The sequence below is a fragment of the Bos javanicus genome, chromosome 11, assembly GCF_032452875.1.
Source record: "Bos javanicus breed banteng chromosome 11, ARS-OSU_banteng_1.0, whole genome shotgun sequence".
NCBI classification, from domain to species: Eukaryota; Metazoa; Chordata; class Mammalia; order Artiodactyla; family Bovidae; genus Bos; species Bos javanicus.
This window is the reverse complement of record NC_083878.1, coordinates 58,560,409-58,584,583: the sequence shown is the minus strand read 5'-3', so window position 1 is coordinate 58,584,583 and position 24,175 is coordinate 58,560,409. Positions and strand designations below refer to the sequence as shown.

Here is a 24,175-nt window from a genome sequence, read left to right as displayed (position 1 = left end):
ATGTAATCAATCTGATTTTGGTATTGAGCATTTGGTGATGTCTATGTGTAGTGTCTTCTCTTGTGTTATTGGAAGAGGATATTTGCTATGACCAGTGTTTTCTCTTGGCAAAACTGTGTTAACCTTTGCCCTTCTTCATTCTATACTCCTTGGCGAAATTTGCTTGCTACTCTAGATAGTTCTTGACTCCCTACTTTTGGTTTCCATTCCCCATTATCTATTAAATATAAAATTTTTGCAATGTGGAGGAAATGCATTACTTTTGTAGAGGACATTCAGTAAAAGCTTCCTGGAACACACGTCCAGCTCTCTTCCTGATTTCCCTTACCTTTCCCTGATCTCTCACAAAGGACTCTCACAGTGATCTAAACCATAGCCTCAGTCTCCTTTGTGTCTCCTTTGTGTTTGGCTTAACATCACATGTATCCTCAGCAAAATCTTGGGGTGGGATGTGACCCTAGATTCTAGTCGTTTTCCTTTATACTTTTTTGTGGGATAGGGTACACAAGCATTTGATCCAGGATCTTGGATTTTTTTTTTCTTTTTTAAATCATTTTATTGTTTATACCATATTCATATTTGAATTGGCAGAATTGTTCCCATGACAGACCAGAGACCTATTATTTAAAGAAAAATAGATGAAGGTTTTCATAAAGCTTGAGGAGAGAAATTCCACAATAACTAACACAAGAATGGCTGTAGCAATCTCAGACAATGGTGCCAAGGTGTGTGAACAGATAGGAACAAAGGGTGCGCCAGCAGCAGCTGGTCTACGTATGTTGGCCTGAGAACACTGCTGCTTCCTAAAAGGGATTTCTTAGTATGTTTGATAAGGGGATCACTTGTAACAGACATATAAGTGAGGTAGGGTGACAGTTGTGTAGAATAAATTCTACAAGTTCCTGGGCAGGTTTTACAAATTTCATTGGTGATTAATAGTTGTTTAATTATGACTCTTCAAAGGCAGATCCCATAAACAGACATCCAGGGACATTTAACAACCGGTGAAATTCTTAAGCCAAAAAAATAAATAGCCACACATACCAAACCTACACACCATGAATTAAAATGGTGCCATGTTAGGCCGTCTGGAAGAACCAGAGCAGGAAATGTTATTCAAACAGAAGATCTTCGTCTTTCTCTTGAGCCAGGAGATTAGCAGGCTCTGTCACTTCTCCAGCTGCCCTCCTTTGCTCTAAGTCCTTATCAGATTTTTCCTTGAGAATCTTTTTATTCTCCTGTATTTTTTTTAACCTGTAGAACTCTTCTCACTCTCTCTCGTTCAGCTCTGTGCTGATATAGAAAAGGGTAGTTTCAATCCAGGGAATGATGACATGTTCAATGGCATTTACACGCCTGTTGATTATCTTAATAGCTTTATCCAAAGTAACAAAGGAAGTCTGCAGCGAAGCCAGTTCCACCAGTAATTCCACTGCTTTGGCATAATTCCTCTTCAGTTTAGTCAAACTGTTTCCCACCTCAGGCTAAACCAGTCAGTTCGTAACTGTCAGTTCCTTCATGGTAATATTCAAACACTGGCAAAGGAACACCTGTTACATTATCTTTCTTCGTTCTAATCTTCACTTGGGCTCCATTTACATTTTGGATAACTGGGGTGCTTAAGTCCCTCACTGTGAACTTGGCCTCAGAAAGTGAAAAGGCAGCTTCTCTCATCACTTCACCCATCTACATTTTAGTCTCTATTATTATCTTCTTAAGGATCTGTCGAAAGAGTTAAGGCATTAGATTTCTTCTTTCTTCATGAAGTTTCCACCTATCTGTGCTCCTTTTAACAGAGCCTTCATGATGGTCTGTGCCACTCAAGAGGGAAAGATTTCAGTTCAGTCTTTGCCTGACATTCTGAGGAGGGCTGGCTTGGGTCCCTGGCTGGGTAACCGTGGCTGCAACAACCCAACCACTGAGTCTTTCTAAACCTGAGTCAGCTGCTTGTGTCATATGACTCTCTCACGATGCTAAGAGGCAGCCAGGATATGCCGTCTTCACTTCTGTTTCCTCTTGGTACCGATCAGATCTTGAGTTTCTACTGCAGCACTTACACCCTACACCAGTGTGTTTACTTAGCCAACTTACAGAAGGCTCCCTATGGTGGAAAGCAGTATGCTGGGCTCTGAAAAACAGGAATGTATAAAACCCCATCCTTATCCTTGGGAAACGCATGACCTACTGATAATGGGATATAGGTTTTAGATTCTGAGTTCATACTGTCCCCTTGCTTGTCTCACTTTAAGAGTGAACTTCTGTGACATCAGCCCAGTCACCTGTCCCAATCTTAGTCTTCCCACAGGCATAACTGTGGGCCTTGGAGTAGATTCTTTAAGGACTAATCATTTATTCCTAAATTTTACTGGCTACAGTTCTGTTTCACTTTGGCATTATTTATAGAGACCTCTAAGTACTCCCCATGCAAATATCTCCTCAGTGTGAATAAATACAGGTGGATCAGTGGAGTAGACAAGGATCACAGACGTCTAGAGTATCTGAAGGCAACATTTTAGTTTGCGGTATAGCCAAGATTCTAGCAGGATGTCATTTGGAAGAAATTAGTTTATCTCTGAACAAAGGCTAGAAGACAGTGGAAGAAAAGTATCTCTCTTAATATGTTCCACTCCTGAATTTTCCCCAAATCTCTACAGTATACTACAGTTGTATCTGTTTACCTACACTGCAAATGCTCTATATTTGCAAGCATTTTGCAAGCAGCTATGAGTGTTTAATTTTGGGATAATGCCTTCTCGATGTGCTAACCCCAAGAGTATTTTGAACAGACTAAATGTGAATTATGGTTGTAAAAAGAAAATATGGCTACTTCAAATCATGTCTGTCTGTAGTTGAAGACATGACATTGTTGAAACTCAAGGTCATATCTATGCAAAGAAAGCCCATAAGGGTATCTTAGGCAGCAGGACTATCAGGGGAGATGTGGGTAATAATTAATCAGAAACTGCCATCATTAATTATATACAATTTTGCAAATTGTTCTACATTTTATCAACATCACAGTATGGCAGAGATATATTTATATAAAATGTTAAAATATCTTGATTTAACTTTTTGCCATCTAATTTCTGTACCTCAATTTCATTGTCAGTAAGAATAAAATAAGTAATGCTCCTTTTTGAGCTATGAAAGATATCCTCTTACATTTGCTTATTAATGTACTACTTAATAAGTATTTTAACATACATTGTGTCTATTGAAACTCACAACTGCATTTTTTAACCAAACAGGGGAGATTTGTCCTTTTTCTTTTTTTGGGTAGTCAGTTTCTCAACTGCAAAGGTGACTAACCAACAAAGTGCAGTTGCTTAGTGGCAAGATTATTGACTCAAATATTGGTTTTATACTTCTTAATTCACTATTTGCACCATTAATGATTATCTTGCTTGTCATTAGAGGAAATCTTGACCCAAACTATAATAAACTGAAGTGAAATTGCTTGGTTAAATAGACCTGAAAAGAATATGGTTAATTCTGGCTTTACCTGCAGTAGCTTAAACCAGGTAATGGAGATCCCTATCTTACGACCCTTTCCTCTGTTTCATCATCAAGTTGATTTTCTTCAGGATAACAAATTGACTTGAGCAGTTCCAGTCTCCTAAACTGGCACTACTCATTCCAAAGACAATGAAAAGTTTTCCTTTTCAGAAGTCCCAGCAAATGTATTCTTTGATCAATTCTGTTCTGTGTTACTGAACCCAATTATTGCAGAGTGTGAGATGGATAATCCAATTGGTTTAAACCAATACATCTGTTGGATAAAATTCTATTCACAGATGAGAACTAGAGGCATGATTTGTCACAGGAAGTTCAGGAAATTGTTTCCAGTGTGAGAGAATTGATGTTGAGAAGGAAAATCCTTCTGTAGGGTTCTCCGTCATCTAACCTTCCTCCCGCAGACAATGTCAACTATTACCTCCTGGAACGAAATCATGCATTTATGTGAATCCATGTTTTAAACACCAGGCAAACATCAATAACATCTCTTGTCTAGTTATGCTGTTAGTTCCCTCAGAAACATCCCCAATTATGTGGATGGCTGGGAGTTCTTTACCCTAACTTGTTCACCAAAAGTCAGTGAGACTTTCCTCCAAGCAAGTTTACCACAATGTTTAATTATATGTTCAATTATATGTTTAATTATAAAATAAAAAAGAGGATATATTTGCAATACTTCTGAGTGACAAGATTCTTAAATGTTGGGAGAAGATTAGATTGCTATCTGAAATAAAATTTTTAAATTTTCTAATTCCATCTGATTATGTCTGTTTCTTTCTTTCACCTTCTTTCCTTTTTTCTCATCTTCCTCTTCTTTTTTTTAAAGTCTTTTCCTGTCATCCTTCCATCAAACAAACAGATATTGAAGGTTTTCTAGGTGTGAGGAACTGTACTATAGCACAGCTGAGAAAACAAAGATAGAGTCAGAACTTTACCTTTAAGGGCAAACAAACAAATGCACAGATAATTAAAATTTAGTCAGATAAATACTATGAAAAGAGATGGTGAGTATTATATGGACAGCCTCTCTGCTATCTCCGACTGACCTACGCAAGGAAGCCTTCTCTTGTTTGTTTTCCTATCTTTGTCTGATCAGTGTTCTTTCTGTGTTCCCAAAGAGCCCTGATCATTCTTCACTTTATCTCAGTGTGTTTTAATTTTCTCCTTTTCTTGGCCAATGGTAGCCCTATCAGGACTAAAACCAATTAGAGACCATGAACTCCATAAGGACAGATTCCCAAGCATAATTTGACATCAGTAAAGGATGCATATTTTTCTAAAATTTCTCATAGTAATTAGGGATTGTTCTGATCCAATCATGCTTTCTCAGAAGACAGACTATTATTAGGGGAGGAACAAGTGTGAAGTGAGCAGTCTAGCATTCATGCCCCCAAATTTATGGTCATTGACTGATGATTTGTGAACAAAACACTAGCCCTCCATGCACACACTTTATACATTTCTCCCCTTCACACATACACAGTACCAGTAATTCATTTCTAATACATGAGCTACCTGGCTAGAAAGTCAAACATCAAAACATCAAACCTAAAATCAAAGATGAGAAAATTGCTGAGAGGGTAGCTACCAATTGTATCACCATAAAACAAATCAAGAGGTAACTGTTTGAGATGGTGAATACGTTAATTACATAACTGTGGTGATCTTTTCACAATGTATACATATATTAAATATCAAATTCTATGCTTTAAAATAAGCAATTCTATTTGTCAGTTTTACTTCAAAAAAAGCTGAGGAAAACAAGATGGAGTTTGACTATTTTCAATGGCTTTCTTTTTTCACATACAATATGGAGTTAGATAAAATAATCTCTAAAGCCCTATTGAAATCTAATCATTCTATACGAGGTTTAGAAAGATTTAATGGTAGCAATTTAGGAAGGAGTGAATATTGATCATGGTTCTAAATTGTACTGACCTGTTTGCGTTCCAGTATACTGCAAATCAGAGTCAGTGTAAAATCACTAAAGAAGACATAAATAAGTTTGCCCGTTTTATTCAAATGTTTGATACATGTTTTCTTTCTGAGGAAATACTTTTTTTTCTCTAAAAAAGTATTGTATTTCCTAATCATATTCCTGTACACAATACTTATAATGGAATAATTGCCATATTTTAGCTATAGTTAATAGACTTTGCTTAGAGAAATGTATTTCTTCATGTGAATACTTATTCACTTTTACTGAATTAAAGATTACCCTCTTTAATGTACATGCCTGTTGAAAATGTATTTTCCTTTTTATGAGTTGCAAGAATACTAATGTATTCTTCCTTAAATTTACTCTTTCTCAGTTGTACAGTCATCAAGATTTTTCGATGGTTTGAGATTTATCCTTATGACCCTCTTAAATTCCAAGTGTTAACCATTTGGACTCACATTTACTTCTTCCAAAATACCACGTCCCCTTGTCTCCCTCTGAGAACAACTTTTGTACATACTACTCTGTCTGCATAAAACATTCTATCTCCCCACTTATTTGCTGCTTAAATTTCTTTTCAACATTGAGAGTCATCATAAGTACTACTGCTACTGAAAAGTACTACTTCTTCCAGGATTCTCCCATAGAATCCCTTTTATTAATACAGATGTCTCTTAGGAACTTTCCATAGTACCTTGCTTTTCTCTCAACATTTTGTATTGTGATTATCTATTTATTTGTATGTACCTTCTTGGCCTGAAATCTGATTCCATGAGATCAAACACGGTGTCTGTCTCACAGACTTCAGCACAGTGCTTGGTACATGATAGGTACTTGCTGGGTATTTGTGATATATATAAATAAATGAATGTCATTGACTAAATGCTAGTTAACCCAGCACACCCAAACATGATTGATTTATTCTTGATTAGTAGATTATGATTGAAATTCTCTATGTGTGTGTGCATGCCCAGTCATGTCAGACTTTTTGTGACCCTATGGACTGTAGCCAGTGAGGCACCTCAGTCATCTTGATTTTCCAGGCAAGAATACTGGAATGGGTTTCCATTTTTTCCTCCAGGGGATCTTCCTGATCTGGGGATCTAACTTGTGTCTTCTGAGTCTCTTGCATTGGCAGGCAGATTCTTTTCCACAGAGCCGTCTAGGGAAGCTTAAAATCCTCTATAGGAAAAATATATAATTTCCTAATATTTCTCTTAATTTATACTTTAGAATCAAGGCATATTATGAGAATGTACAAATATTTTCTCTCCATAGTCCATATCACATTTATTTTTTCTTTAAAATTAAATATGGTTTGTGCTTTTCCCTTTGTGCATTGAGTCCATTTTTCCAACATGCAATAGTACAGAAGGATAATATTTCCTTCATTTTGTTCTCTAAATCTTGAGAACTTTCAAATCATGACTGCAAAATTCATGACTAATAGTTAACAGCTGATAAATAATTCACCTTCATAAAATTTGTAAGCCTATGATGGTCCTACAAAAGAGCAAGTGTGATGTTATCACACTTTTTGTATTTTAGTAACAAATATTATCCTGTGGTCTCTTACAGATTATTCAGCCCATCTACATTTTTTTTTCTGAAGTAAATATATGCAGGGTATGCACACAAAGATTTGTTTTTATGGGTTGCTACTGAATGAATGCCTTTGTTATGTTCACAAATATAGCTCACATTTTACAAAGGCTTATCATTGTAAAAACACAGAAATGGCTACAACTTGATTCTCAAAAATAAAAAAATTCATATTTTCTGAACTTCTGTTAAAATGAACACACAAAAAATTACTATCATCAAAAGATTTTTCTTACTATGGACATTTATTAATGGAATCTTAGTAAAAACATACCACTTCTATAGCTTAGAACTAGACTCCCTGGGTTTAGTAAAAAGAACTCCTTTCTGTAAGGAAAACTAAAGGAACTGAGTTAAAGAAAAAAAATGAGATATAAAGATAACTAAATAAATTAAACTTTGAAATAATGAGATATTAAAATACTATACTATTTTATTTTCATTAGATCTAGTTATTTAAAAACATCAAAAACCTTAACATATGAGGTTTTTTTATTAAACTATTAGACCTCTTTATTTAATAATTTAATAATAAGCAGAAATTATCATGGTATTCTCAGTCATGTGTTCGTTCAGCATGTAATTTTTGAGTACCTTCTCTGGTAATGAAGATGCTAGAGACAGATCAGTGAACAAAAATAGCAAACCTACAATATCTACTTTTTCCCTTTAGTCATAGCATTTATCAGACATTTATTTTGTATATAGATTTTCTTACACTTTTACATTAAAAATAGCCTTCTCTTTTTAAAGGATGCAATCTGTTTATAGGACATATGTTAAATTAAACTTAACCTTAAAATGGCTTTCCAATATCCATTAGGTGCAACAAATACTGTTTGATTTCACTTGTATGAGTCACCTAGAATAGTCGGATTCATAGACTCAGAAAGTACATCGGTAGATGCCAGGGGCCTAAGAATGGAGGAGGTGGGGAGGAGTAGGGAGTTGGTGTTTACTGGGAACAGAGTTTCTGTTTAAGAAGGTGGAAAATTCAGTATATGGATGATAGTGAGAGTTGCACAACAATGTGAATGTACTTAGTGCCACTGAACTGCACAGTTAAATATGTTAAAACAGTATGTTTCATATTATGCGATTTTGCCACAATAAAAGAAATTTTTAAAGTGAGAAACCTGTAATATTTATTTTACATAGAGTCAACACAATGCAAACACAATGAAAATGCATTCCTGATTATTTTTATGCTATGGTAATGTTTTATGAGGGGAAGGGGAGCACCACACACTAATTATTATATTTTATTATTTTCAAAACAGAATTCAGAGCTTTCAGGAAAGCATGATAGTAACTAACATCAGATGTGCTTTCTTTTGCCTAATAAATTATAGTAAATGTGTGGTTAAAAAAAAAATAAAAGCCCTTCCCTGCCAAACTTAATGTTTTACATTTCTTGAAAGGCAGAATCAAAAATATTTTCTAAAATCAATGCAAATTAATTTTTAAATTTTCAGTATTTCATAAAATTTTACTTTTCTTAAAAAAAGTATTTATATTAAATTTCCCTTTGCAAATAGCCTGCTAAATATGTTTTTGCTCTCTAAGATGTCTCTATAAACAGATGTCTTTTAATCAGTGAGCAAAGAATTTGAAAACATGTTAAGAAATTAACTATTTTGAGAAATCACATAGCGATAACTTACTCTTACAGTATATGCTTTTGCATTTACTTTACATTTTTAATTGAATTGTATCTGATTTATAATATTATATTAATTTCAGGTATACAATGTAGTAATTCCATTTTTGTAGATTATACTTTATTTAAAATTACTATAAAATATAAGCTATGTTCCCTGTGCTATACAATGTATTCTTGTGCATACTTGTGTGTCAAGTCACTTCAGTTGTGTCTGACTCTTTGCAACCCTATGAACTGTAGCCTACCAGAATCCTCTGTCCATGGGATTCTCTAGACAAGAATAGTGGAGTGGGTTGCCATGCCCTCCTCTAAGGGATCTTCCCAGCCCAGGGATCAAACCCGTGTTTCTTATGTCTTCAGCATTGACAGACACGTTCTTTACCACTAGCACCATCTGGAAAGCTTGTAGATTATTTATTTTATACATGGTATAAATTATTTATTTTATGCATAGTACATATGTAGTAGTTTGTCCTTTTACTCCCCTGCCTCTATTTTGCCCTTCTCCCTTCTCTGTTGTCAATGGTAACTACTAGTTTATTCTCTAAATCTATGAGTCTGTTTTGTTATATATATTTGTTTTCTTTTTAATTCCACATATAAACAATAATATACATTATTTGTCTTTCTGTAACTTATTTCTGGCATATTTTAATTTAATAAAATTTTTGCCTTATACACACCCCTGGTAGCTCAGAGGGTAAAGCATCTGCTTGTATTGTGGAAGACCTGGATTCTATCCCTGGGTCGGGAAGATCCCCTGGAGAAGGAAATGGCAACCCACTCTAGTACTCTTGCCTGGAAAATCCCATGGATGGAGAAGCCTGGTAGGCTATAGTCCATGGGGTCGCAAAGAGTCAGACGTGACTGAGCAACTTCACTTTTGCCTTATAAATATTTGAGTGCCAGAATTACTATACTGTTGTTTGTTTAACCAAGAAATCAGTATTTTAAAGTATTTTCTTAAGTTTTCATTTTAGAATGAAACACAAATAATATATCTCTTTGAAATAATATGATTGAAAGTTTGGATATTCTTATTCAGAGTCCTTTATGTGCATTTCACATGCTCACTTTGTGGCTCACATTTTATTAAAAGTAGATGAGAGGATCAAGTAAAAGTCTATATCCTAAATAGAACCACCTTCAGACCTCAGTTTTAAAAACTGCATATCTATGGCTTACTCACTTTTTTCAGTTTCACAACTTTGAGGAACAAGAAATTCTAAGAACACAGTTTTCAAGTCAGTACCAATGAGGATCATGGAAATCTATCATACTATCATATCATTAGGTTTTTCCCTGGTTTTTACTGGAAAAAGTCACCAACAGTCCAAATGTATTAGACAAAACTAATTTCCATCAATTGATCCTAAAGGAAATAAACCCTGAATATTCATTGGAAGGACTGCTGCTGAGGCTGAAGCTCTAATACTTTGGCCACTTGATGTGAAGAGCCAAATTATTGGAGACACCCTGTTGCTGAGAAAGATTAAAAGCAAAAGGACAAGGGGGCAGCAGAGGATGAGATGTTAGGTAGCCTCACTGACTTAAAGGACATGAATTTGAGGAAACTCTAGAAGATAGGGGGGCTTCCTAGGTGGCACAATGGAAAAGAATCAACTTGCCAACACAGGAGAAGAAAGAGTCACAGGTTTGGTCTCTGAGTTGGAAAGATTCCCTGGAGTAGGAAATGGTGACCCACTTGCCTGGAAAATTCCATGGACAGAGGAGCCTAGTGGACTAAAGTCTAAGGGGTCACAAAGAGTCGGACGTGACTGAACACACACACACAAACTAGGAGACAGCACCCAAGACGGCGGAGTAGAAGAATGTGAACTCAGCTCCTGTGGGAACACAAATTTGCGACTAACTGCTGAACAACCATCAATAGGAGAATGTCCGATCCCACCAAAAAATGATACCCCGAATCCAAGGGTAAAGGAGAAGCCCCAGCAAGATGGTACGATGGGTGAAATCCTGTTTAGACTCAAACCTTATACCTGTCAAAGATGCACAGAGGGCCCCCCAAAACCCTGTGGGCACCAGGACCCAGGGAAAGGAGCAGTGACTCACAAAAGAGACTGAACCAGACCTGCCTTTGAGTGCCTGAGTGTCTCCTGTAGAGGCATGGGCCATCAATCACCTGCCATGAGGACAGGGGCTCTGGATGCACCAGACCTGGGAGGTGCAGTGTGTGGTATAAGTCTTCTTGGAGGAGGATGCCATTAACCCGACCATAGGCTGAGCAGATGACCCACAAATGGGAGAACAATTACAGCAAAGAAGTTCTTGCAATTTTGCAAAAGTTCTAGGGCCCACAACAGATTTCCCAACCTGAGGATATGCCAAAGGAACTGAGAACCCGCAGGGAATTTGACTTTGGAGGCCAAAGGACTTGATTACAGAACTTCCACAGGACTGGGGAAACTGACTCTTGCAGGGCACAAACAAAACCTTGTGCACACCAGGACCAAGGAGAAAGGAGAAGTGACCCCAAAAGAGTTTGAGCCAGACTTGCTCGGGAGTGTCCGGGAGTTTCCAGCAGAGGCATGGGTCTATAGTCAGGGGTGTTGAATACAACAGTCCTGGGAGCAGTGGTGTGCTGGGATTACTCCTACCACAGATTGGCCTCCGGACAAACAACAAGAGGGAACACAGCCCCACCCATCAGCAGATAATTGAAATAAAGATTTAGTGAGCATGGCCCTGCTCACCAGAGCAAGCCCTTGTTTACCCCACAGCCAGTCCCTCCCATCAGGAAGCTTCCACAAGCAGCTTATCCTCATCCATCAGAGGGAAGACAGAAAGAAAACCACAATCACAGGAAACTAGCCAAACTGCTCGTATAGATCACAGCTCTGTCTGACTCAATGAAACTATGAGCCATGCCCCATTCAGTTCAGTTCACTTCAGTCACTCAGTCATGTCTGAGTCTTTGCAACCCCATGGACTGCAGCACGCCAGGCCTCCCTGTCCATCACCAACTCCCAGAGATTACTCAAACTCATGTCCATTGAGTCGGTGATGCCATCCAACCATCTCATCCTTTGTCATCCCCTTCTCATCCTTTGTCATCCCTTTCTCCTCTCACCTTCAGTCTTTCCCAGCCTCAGGGTCTTTTCAAACGAGTCAGCTCTTCCCATCAGGTGCAAGGTATTGTAGTTTCAGCTTCAGCATCAGTTTGTCCAATAAATATTCAGGACTGATTTCCTTTAGGATGGACTGGTTGGATCTCCTTGCAGTCCAAGGGACTCTCAAGAGTCTTCTCCAACACCACAGTTCAAAAGCATCAATTCTTCTGTGCTCAGCTTTCTTTATAGTCCAACTCTCACATTTCCTGTAGGGCCACCCAAGACAGACGGGTCATGGTGGACAGTTCTGAAAAAACATGGTCCACTGGAGAAGGAAATGGAAACCCACTTCAGCATAATTGCCTTGAGAAGCCCATGAATAGTATTAAAAGGCAAAAAGATATGACGTTAGAAGAAGTCCCCAGGTCAATATGTGCCCAATATGCTACTGGAGAGAGGACAAATAGCTCCAGAAGGAATGAAGAGGCTGAGCCAAAGTGTAAACAACTCCTAGGTGTGGATGTGTCTGCTGGTTAAAAGTAAAGTCCAGTGCTATAAAGAACAATATTGTATAGGAACCTGGAATGTTAGGTCCACGAATCAAGGTAAATTGAAAGTGGTCAAATAGGAGAGGGCAAGAGTGAACATTGACATTTTAGGTAATGGACAGGAATAGGTGAATTTAATTCAGGTGACCACTGTGTCTACTACTGTGGGCAAGAATCACTTCAGTGAAATTGAGTAACCCTCATAGTCAACAAAGGAGTTGTTGCATCCAAAATGCAGTACTTGGGTGCAGTCTTAATAGTGAAGAATGATTGTGGTTAGTTTCCAAGGCAAACCATTCAGTATCATAGTAATCCAATTATATGCCCCAACCACTAATGCCAAAGAAGCTGAAGCTGAACAGTTCTATGAAGATCTACATGACCTTCTTGCCTTAACACTGAAAAAAATGTCCTTTTCATCATAGGGGATTGGAATAGAAAAGTAGAAAGTCAAGAGATACCTGGAGTACCAGGTACAAAATGAAGAGAAAGCACTGGTCATAGCAAACACCCTCTTCCAACAACACAAAAGATGACTCTACACATGGACATCACAAGATGGCCAATACTGAAACCAGACTGATTATGTTCTTTGCAGCCAAAGATGGAGAAACTTTATACAGTCAGCAAAAACAAGACTGGGAACTGCCTGTGACTCAGATCATGAACTCCTTATTGCATAATTCTGACTTAAATTGATTAAAGTAGGGGAAAAAACTAGGCCATTCAGGTATGACCTAAATCAAATCTCTTACAATTATACAGTGGAAGTGACAAATAGATACAAGGGATTAGATCTGATATACAGATGCCTGAAGAACTATGGTCAGAGGTTCACAACATTGTACAGGAGCTGGTGATCAAAACCATCCCCAAGAAAAAGAAACAAATAGGCAAAATGGTTGTCTGAGGAAGCCTTACAAATAGCTGATTAAAGAGAAACAAAAGACCAAGGAGGGGAAAGATATGTCCATCTGAATACAGAGTTCCAGAGAACAGCAAGGAGAGATAAGAAAGCCTTCCTCAGTGATCAATGCAAAGAAACACAGGAAAACTATAGAATGGGAAAGGCTAGAGAAATCTTCAAGAAAATCAGAGATGCCAAGTGAAAATTTCACGCAAAGATGAGCACAATAAAGGACAGAACCAGTAGGACATAAAAGAAGCAGAATATATTAGGAAGAGGTGACAAGAAAACAGAAGAACTATACACAAGAGATTTTAATGACCCAGATAACCATGATGGTGTGATCACTCACCTAGAGTTAGACATCCTGGAGTGTGAAGTCAAGAGGGTCTTAGGAAGCATAACTGGGATCAAAGCTAGTAGAGGTGATGGAACTCCAGCTGAGCTATTTCATATCCTAAAATGTGATGCTGTGAAAGTGCTGTACTCAATATGCCTGCAAATTTGGAAAACTCAGCAGAAGCCACAGGACTGGAAAGGGTCAGTTTTCATCCCAATCCCAAAGAAGGGCAAAGGCAAACAATGTTCAAACTAACTCACAATTGCACTCATTTCATGCACTAGCATAATAGTGCTCAAAATTCTCCAAGTTAGGCTTCAACAGTACATGAACTGAGAACTTCCAGATATTCAAGCTGGGTTTAGAAAAGGCAGAGGAACCAGAGATCAAATTGACAACATCCACTGGATCATCGAAAAAGCAAGAGAGTTTCAGAAAAAAGCATCTAATTCTGCTTCATTGACTGCGCTACAGCTTTTGAGTGTGGATCACAGCAAAGTGTGGAAAATTCTTCTTGAAATGGGAATACCAAACCACCTTACCTGCCTCCATAAGTGCCTGCATAAGTGACACCTTATGCAGGTCAAGAAGCAACAGTTAGAGCTGGACATGGAACAACAAACTTGGTCCAAATTGGGAAAGGAGTACATCAAGGCTGTATATTGTCACCCTGCTTATTTAACTTATATGCAGAGTAAATCATGAGAAATGCCAAGCCTGATGAAGCACAAGTGGGAATTAAGACTGAAGGGAGAAATATCAATAACCTCAGATATGCAGAAGACACCACCGTTACAGCAGAAATTGAAGAGGAACTAAAGAGCCTCTTGAAGAAGGTAAAAGAGGAGAGTTAAAAAGCTGGCTTAAAACTCAACACTCAATAAAACAAAGAAAATGGCATCTTGTCTCATCACTTCATTGCAAGAAGATGGAGAAACAATGGAAACAGTGACAGACTTTTATTTTTTGGGCTCCAAAATCACTGTGGATGGTGACTGCAGTCATGAAATTAAAAGACGCTTGCTCCTTGGAAGAAAAGCTATGACAAACCTTGACAGCATATTAAAAATTAGGGTCATTATTTTGCCAACAAAAGTCCATACAGTCAAAGCTATGATTTTTCCAGTAGTCATGTATGAATGTGAGAGTTGGAGAACACAGATGGCTGTGCCCCAAAGAACTGATGCTTTTGAACTGTGTTGGAGAAGATTCCTGAGAGTCCCTTGACTGCAAGGAATTCAATCCAGTCAGTCCTAAAGGAAATCAGTCTTGTATATTCATTGGAAAGACTGATGCTGACGCTGAAGCTCCAATACTTTGGCCACCTGATGTGAAGAGCCAACTCATTGGAAAAGATCCTGATGCTGGGAAAGATTGAAGGCAAGTGGAGAAGGGACAACAGAGGATGAGATGTTTGGATGACCTCACCGACTGATTAGACATAAGTTTGAGCAAGCTCTGGGAGATGGTGAAGGACAGGGAAGCCTGGCGAACTGCAATCCATCTGGTTGAGAAGTCAGACACAAATTATCCACTGAACAGTAACAGTAGCAATTGCCATCAAGCATCCGTTGAAACCCTTGGCTGCCACTCTTTCAAAAGATATCCTTTGCATGACTTCTTGTTTTAGAGTATTTACTGTCATGATTCTATGGTAAATTGCTAAGGAATCCTTCCTCCCTAAGACCCATTCAGATTTTATCTGAATTCACTCCAGAGGAAGAGGTAAACATTCTTATTCTTATACCTTATCTCTTCTGACAACTGGTGAAATCAGAGAAAAAGATGCATGGATATACCATTTTCCCATAATACTAATTATATTAAAGATACCTGATGATTATCATTAAGTCAATCATTTAACAGTTATGAAGTTTGAAATGTATTTAGTTAAAGGAAAATTACGTTTACTAAAAGAAAAAAAATTATATGCTAAAACAAATTGAACATTTTTTCAATCATATAAACCAAGCTATATGTGATTTTGGCTCTTGAAAATGTTCTAATCATCCTTGCCCTTTCATTTATTTTCACTTTTGCCTATTCTTGACATAAGCTACATAGCAATTTCCACCCACTCACACCCCTGACTTCCTTTAAAACTGCTTCAAGGCATCTTTTCCAATAAATCTCCTGTTGAAATCTAAATTCATTCTGACCACTGCTATTTTGTATTTCCACAGAACTTTATATCAAAGTCAGAAAGAGGTTATCCCAAGCTTATTTTAATTATCTCTGTTTATATAATCATGTCTGAACTTCTAAGTATATAATAGACTCATGAAGGTCAGGAAGTCTCTTTCAATTCCATTATTTATCCAATTATACTTTGAACAGAATTGTATAAACACCAACAAGACAGCAAATAACTACTCAATTAACATACATTAAATTGTTAAACTCTCTCTTTTTAAGATAATGAAACAAGAACACAAGATGTGTGAAACATATTTTTAAAAATTGAGTTAGACTCTGACCCCCAGAACAGAATCAGGGAAGTAAAGTCAAAGAGGGGTTAGGGACTCTGACTTCTTCTGAGAAAAACAGGCCTAGGAGGACACAGTATCTACTCTGCTATATCCTGATAAGCTGACTTTACTAATACAAATAGCCCATACTGATAGGAGGGATCAGAGATGTGGAGGAATGGGGTCTGATGGATTACTATACACATGAATTCTTGGCACTGAGGTGTCCTTGTTTGTGTGAGCCAGTAGAGTGTATCTGCTGAGCACCAACTGGCCCAGTTTGGTGGGCCAAGTGCCCCTTCAACATTAGGGGGTGAATTGCACCTATCTAGATGTTGTGCTCAGAGAAGGCGATGGCACCCCACTCCAGTACTCTTGCCTGGAAAATTCCATGGAAGGAGGAGCCTGGTGGGCTGCAGTCTATGGGGTCACTAAGAGTCAGACATGACTGAGCGACTTCACTTTGACTTTCACTGTCATGCATTGGAGAAGGAAATGGCAACCCACTCCAGTGTTCTTGCCTGGAGAATCCCGGGGACGGGGGAGCCTGGTGGGCTGCTGTCTATGGGATCGCATAGAGTCAGACACGACTGAAGTGACTTAGCAGCAGCAGCAGCAGCAGATGTTGTGCTAACATATGGGGAACTATTGCTGATCTTGCCTTCCTGGCTACCCTTTTAAGTGAAAGTCACTCAGTCATGTCCAACTCTTTGTGACCCTATGGATTGTCCATGGAATTCTCCAGAGTGCAATACTGGAGTGGGTATTCTTTCCCTTCTCCAGGGGATCTTCCCAACCTAGGGATCGAACCCAGGTCTCCCGCACTGCAGGCACATTCTTTACCAGCTGACCCACAAGGGAAGCCCAAGAATACTGGAGTGGGTAGCCTATCCCTTCACAGCGGATCTTCCCAACCCAGGAATGGAATCAGGGTCTCCAGCATTGCCGGTGAATTTTTTACCAACTGAGCTTTCAGGGAAACCTGATAGAGCTATACATAAAAAGTATAGTTATTTCTCTATCATGCATCTGAAAAAGACCTACTTTTTCTTGGCAAAGACTAAGAACCAGGAGCCTCCCGTTATTTCTCAAGAGAAGACAGTTCTGAAGCCCATTTACTTTCAGCCCGCAAGAAAGAAAGCCCACAGAAAGTCTTCTGTGTATTCCTGCATGAATGACAACTTCTTAGTCCCTATTCTCAGAAGTTAATAATAAACACCCACTCATGCTGAGGAATGGTCTGTTGTGAAGGTATGTGTGTATGCACGCACACACTCAGTTCTGTTTGACTCTTTACAACCCCATGAAATGTAGCCCGCAAGGCTCCTCTGTCCATTGGATTCTCCAGGCAAGAATACTGGAGTGGGTTGCCATTTCCTACTCCATGGGGATCTTCCTGACCCAGGGATTGAACTGGCATCTCTTACGTCTCCTGCACTGGCAGATGGATACTTTACCACTGAATCACCTGGGAAGCCCCCTCTAATATGAATGGGATAGTATAAATAGACAAAAGGAATTAACTCCTTATTTAAGGGACTCATTTATTTGAAAAATAGAGATCAACCTGACAAATTGCCATAGGTTATTTTCTCTGAAGGAGGTTTAATAGGAGAGAATTTTAGCCCCAAAGGGAAAAAAAAATTTATATTTCAAATTTTTAAGAGAATGCAAGAAGTTTATTACAAAAGAATTATCTGGGAAATATATACACATATCTATATGTATATATACATGTAGATATATTGTGCACAATTGTTTAGTTGCTGTCATTTCTCTGTGTACACACATACATATCATTTCTACAATGTACATGTATGTACTGTGTACAGTTGGAGAAGGAAATGGCAACCCACTCCAGTACTCTTGCCATGAGATTTCCCATATATATCATCTGTACACACATGTATAACACAATATATAATTTGAAAAACCAAAGGAGAATGATAGCAGAATAGATAGTTTTGAAATAAAGTAATGGTCTAGAATACCAATAAGGATAATTACTTAACATTACTGCGATGGACTGAACTGTGCTGACCCCAAATTGGTATATTTATGCTTTAACCCTCACTGAGACTGAATTCAGAAATAGAGCTTTTCAAAGAGGTCACTAACGTTAAATGGGCTCCAAATACAATAATTAGTAGCCTTACAAGAAGAATAAAAGATCTCTCTTTCCATCATGATTGCCATCTATAACACAAGACGAGAGCCCTCACCTGATATCGATCCCTGATGGAGCTGAATCATGCTGGTATCCTGATCTTGGATGTCTAATCTCCAGAACCGTAAGAATATTAATTTCTGTTGTTTAAGCCACCCAGTGTATGGTATTTTGTTATGGAGGCTTAATCTAAGACAACTGAGCAAGTTTTTTTAAAAACTGTAAAGTAAAACTGAAAGCTTATAAAAGAAAGAAAATATATCACTCTACTTTTTGGATTATAAAACTTCCAGAAGGAGCTGCTGCTGCTGCTGCTAAGTCACTTCAGTTGTGTCCGACTCTGTGTGACCCCATAGACGGCAGCCCACCACGCTCCCCCGTCCCTGGGATTCTCCAGGCAAGAACACTGGAATGGGTTACCATTTCCTTCTCCAGTGCATGAAAGTGAAAAGTGAAAGTGAAATTGCTCAGTCATGTCCGACTCTTAGCGACCACACGGACTGCAGCCTACCAGGCTCCTCCGCCCATGGGATTTTCCAGGCAAGAGTACTGGAGTGGGGTGCCATTGCCTTCTCTGTCCAGAAGGAGAGAGAGGACCAAATGAAGAACACGATCTCAGTTAGACGGCTCATCCCCACAAATTAGTTTAATGGCATAGCAAACACGGACTTGCAGTGGAGAAGCCCTTAGGCATTAAGAAGAGGTACATAGCACCCCCATTCCAGCTATTCCTGTGTCAAAAGTCTCTTAGTTTAGGCTCTAAGAAATGTTTGCTGTTTATTAAAAAGGTAAGCAATGTGGATTTATGGAGTTCTCCAAACTGCTTTTGTGAGGTAGGGGCAATAGCATTGTTGGATATAGTATACCTAATGATTTTTGTTTTAAATCTTTTAAATCACATTTAAATATGTGACTTAATCTGGTTGATTGAAATATTTTTGTTCAACCTTTTGATGAGTTTGTACATTAAAATAAGAAAAATGCTATGTTTAAATATTAAAACACTCAGAAAGTTTTGATCAGGTTAGATGATGATTATTATTCATATCTAAGAAAATTTCTGTTTGATCACTGTAGCATATGTTTTTAGCTTATTTTGATAAAAAGAAGTTGAAGTAAGACCCTTGTTATCCTAACATTACTAAGTATTCTCTGCTCAAAAATTTCCGATGATTGCTAGTCATGTGCAGAGAAAGATACAAAGTCCTTCTATGACTCCTCGGCCCTGCACAAGCCAGTGCCCCGCTCAAGGTGTCTTTGACTTTATCTTTTCTTTCCATCTGTCTCAACCACATGACTCCTATCCCATGACAGGTATGTGCCTGCCTCAAGCCTTTGAACTGGCTCTTCCAGAGCACAGACGTTATTCTCTAAGTCATACACATGACTCTGCACACAATCAGATTGTTAGATATGTCTGTACTATCCTGTTTCAGTTTAGACACATCTCCATAGATGTACTCTTTATCTCCTGCCCTGCTTTATTTGTACCAGCTTCCATTATACCATTTAATTTACTTACTAGGCCAATAGACTCTTAAAATGGCTCCTAGGATCCCAGCATTCTGATGTTCACTTACTTTTCATGTTTATTATTTATCTCTTCCAGTTATATAGTAAGTTCCATGAAGGCATGACATATTTTCTGTTTTTAGTTTGCTTTATTTACTGAGTACTTAGCATACTTTGTGTACAGGAAGCAAAAAAAATTTTTTTGTTGCATGAACTTACTGTCTATGCTGTGATTAGAAACATCTGAGCCCAAAATTAATAATGCCTCATTGACAAAAAATCCCATATTTTGACATATGTTACATTTTGTTTGGGATCTATTACTAATTTATGAATATCCAAATTTTCCCCAATGTCCATTATGAACTTTATAGAACAAATACTGGTGAGCTTAAAAATTAAAAAAGCATGTAAGTTTAAAAAATGAAATTAAAAACCAAAACAGGAAAGCAAGGATGAATCACACTTATCCAGCTTCTTTCCCCCATACATGTACAGTAAAATAAAAGGAAAATATGATCAGTTACAGAAGGAACGTGGTCAGTAAACTATCATGCAGTAGTTTGTACTGTTGCCCTGTTTCCTATAAGGGAACATTTGGTAATGTCTGGAAACATTTTTGGTTGTCACAAATGAGGGAGAGGTGTTACTGGCGTTGAATATGCCTGCAATGCAGAAGACCCAGGTTAGATCCGTGGGTTGGGAAGATCCCCTGGAGAAGGGAATGGCAACCCATCCCAATATTCTTGCCTGGAGAATTCCATGGATAGAGGAGCCTGGTGGGCTACAGTCCATGCAGTCACAGAGTCGGACACAACTTAGAGACTAACACATAACAACAATGGGTAGATGCTAGGGCTGCTGTTAAACAGCATTCAGTGCACAAAACACACAACGAAGAATTACATGAACCAAGAAGTCAATAGTACTTGGTATGAGATGCCCTTGTATGACAGAATGAAGGTAGTTCCATATTATAGGACAGCCGCACATATGAATCTTACAGTAGAGCTCAAATCAGCAATTTTTCAACAAGCATCAAACATTAACAGAGACACCTTCAAATGAACTGGGCCACTCAGGGAAGATGCATGGCGACATCAGAGGTGCTTGGTGCTCCACATGCACAGCTACTCTCACTTGTGTGTTCCTCCTCAGGTTTGGGTTCCTGGAATTGTTACTCCACTTCTCTTGGTTTCCAAAATGTTAGTCCACAGTAGGTTTGCTTCAGATTTTGATTAATCTTTAAAATAATTTTATTAAATTGTTACTTTCCACATTTATGTGCCTGAGGGTAAAGATATGGATTCTTTGCTTACATTTAAGTTTTAATTAAAAAATGGTAAAAGCAGTTTGTCCCACTCAGCAACTCTCTTCTTAGCTGTAGGGACAGCTGGCTGCTTTTATATATAGCATGGGTTCTTGAATGAAGTTGCTCATGACAAGTTTGCTTTTATTCACTGTCAGCGCCTAGAGCCAAGGCTGGGACTTTTACCAGAGACAGGATGGTCCAGGGATTATGTTCAGAATATAAAGATTTCTAAAACATAATTCTTTCACTTCCATTTACGAATGCTACACAGAAAGTAACAGAACTCCTGGGTTGATTTTTTACAAACGTATCTTTTCAATGTGAATTTGGCAAAAACTAACCAAGTACATTAGGCATATAAGACTTTCACCTTTGAAATACTCTAACATTCATATTTAAATAGAATGAGAACTGATTAATTTTAGTCTTAAGTAACACATGTGGCAAGGGCTCATACTGTTTCCTATTAATAATTTGCATTTAATGCAGTCAAAATTTGAAGTTCCCTTGACTTATATCTCAGGTGCAGTGATTCTGCTGGTCTCTCTCTTATGGAATCACTATGAATATAGAACTTTAGTATTTTGTCTGCTTAGTGAATTTATCTGTAAATATATTGCAGTGGCAAAATAAAATATAATAAAACAGTAAAAGTAATAAATAAAGCCATTTTTAAAAATAATAAAAATAAGCAACCCTTTAATGGAACAAATAAAGAAAGGAAAAAAAGGTGTGTTAATTTTTGGGTGAAGAAGTCTCAGAGTTCTTTTTTCTTTTTTTAATTGACCATGGTAAAGTAACCATTGAATTGGGAAAAAAAAATAAATTCCTTTGAAAATCAATATGAAATGCATACATTTTTAGAAAAATTAAAACAACTAGACAAAATTATCCCCAATAAAGAGAGAAGTCTAAAAAGGCCAGTTACCGAAGAAATAAAGTTGTTAAAGAACACAAAACCAAACCTAACAAAAACCTAGGTTCAGTTAGTTCTATAGAAAATTGTTCCTCCTGACAAAAGAACTGATGGATAGCTTGTCTCCAAAACACAATCTTCTGGAATGGAAAATTATAGAGGCTTTCTTGGTCACATACACACACACACCAAAGCAAGGATACTCACTACACTACGTGTGCATGCTAGGTTGCTTCGGTCGTGTCTGTCTCTGTGCGACTCTGTGGACTACAGCCTGCCAGGCTCTTCTGTCCAAGGGATTCTCCAGGCAAGAATACTGGAGTGTGTTGCCTTGCCCTCCTCCCGGGCATCTTCCTGATCCAGGGATCAAAACTGCGTCTCTTACATCTCCTGCAGTGGCAGGAGGGTTCTTAATTGCTGAGCCACCAGGGAAGTCCCATCTACACTACTACCTAGATATTATTGGAGGTATTATCAAATCCAATTAGAAAGCAATAAGAACCATAAGAACTGGAAAGACAGAGATAAATAAACCTATTTTTTTTTCAGAAGGTATTATTGTGGATTAAGAAAACTGGAGTCAATAAAAAATGTACTTTAATGAGATAATTGGGCAAAGTAGAAATTTATAAAATCAACACAAAATTAATAGCTTTTATAACAAAATAGCTTGTTACAAGATGTAATGGAAGAAAAGAAACTACATTTAGTATAATTCTCAAAACAGAAGACATTCAGGCAAAGATTAAAAAAGAACTCCAAACCCTATACTTCCAAGAAATGAGAAATTGACTTAGTACAAGTTTAATTCCAATACTTGGTGCAAATGGAAAGAGGTACTTTACTCCTGAATACAAGACATTAACATCATAAAAATGAACGACTTCCCCACTTTATAAATTTGATATATTACTTAATTGTTACTAATTTTAAAACTGAAATTAAACAAAACAAATAGAGTTAGAATAGTCAGGAAATATCTTATTGAAGGGGAGGGATCAAGCCTTTTGGATATTAAAATATATATTTCTAAATTAAATTAGTGTGACTTGGACACATAGACCAAAGTTAAAGAATACAAAATGTGGAAAAAATTGTGAGTGTTTTAAGAAGTTAAACACAGATTTACTATATGATTTAGCAATTCTGCCACTAGATAGATACTCAAGAGAAATAAAATGTATATTGTTCCCATCAATACACATGTGTGGATGTTCACAGCAGCATTATTTTCAGTAGGCAAAAAGTGAATACAATTCAAATATCTGTAATCTAATAATATCCTTCTTCCGGGGATCTTCTCAATCCAGCTATTGAACCCTGGTCTCCTGCATTGGAGGTGTATTCTTTACCAGCTGAGCTACAAGGGAAGCCCTTGTAATCTAATAATAAGATTTAAAATGTTGTGTATCCATAAAATGGAATATCATTTGACAATACAAAAGAATGAAGTACTGATACATGCTACAAAATATATAAATCTGAAAACATTATGTTTAGTGAAAGAAGTCAGGTTTACTTATATAAAATTTCCAGAAGTGGCAAATTTCTAAAGACAGGAGATTGATTAGTGATTTCCTGGGGCTGGAGATGGGAATGGAGAGTGTTGGCAAATAGTAACAGAGATATTTTTGGAGTGATAAAAATGTTTTAAACTTAGGTTTTGATGATGGTTGTGCAACTCTATAATTTTACTACAACATTTCATTGTCTATGCACACAAATATATTTTGTATTTAAGATAGTGATGCTCAAAATAGATTGATATTGTTTTCCAGGGAAACTTTGGTAATTTTGGAAACATGTTTGGTTGTCAAAACTGGGTGGGGAGGTGCTTCTGGCATCTATTGGTTAGAGAAGAGGAAAATTGCTAAACATTCACCCAGATTGTACTCTCTAAATTCTGTTTTCTTAAAAACAAACAAACAAAAAAACAGAACTCCTTGGAGAAATAGTGGATTCCAGACCTGATCAGGAAATGTACAAAATTTGTTTGAATTAACTTGTTACAGTAGACAGCAAGGCCACTAGATGTATTAAAGGAATTTAGGAAGGCTCAAACCAACCAAAAATAGGAAAACATGAGCATAAGTTGGAGAAGTACATTATATGAAAGACATAAAATACATTTTAAATCATGAATTTATAATGATACTGGAAAAAAATCTCATATATCTTCTCAACAAAAGCTTGAGAACTAACCATTTTGAA

The 24,175-nt window shown here is 37.5% G+C and overlaps 1 pseudogene; it reads right to left on the bottom strand.

Annotated features, from left to right (window-relative positions):
- Positions 1-1,112: 1,112 nt before the first annotated feature.
- On the bottom strand, positions 1,113-1,859 carry LOC133256536 (V-type proton ATPase subunit D-like; annotated as a pseudogene).
- Positions 1,860-24,175: the final 22,316 nt, after the last annotated feature.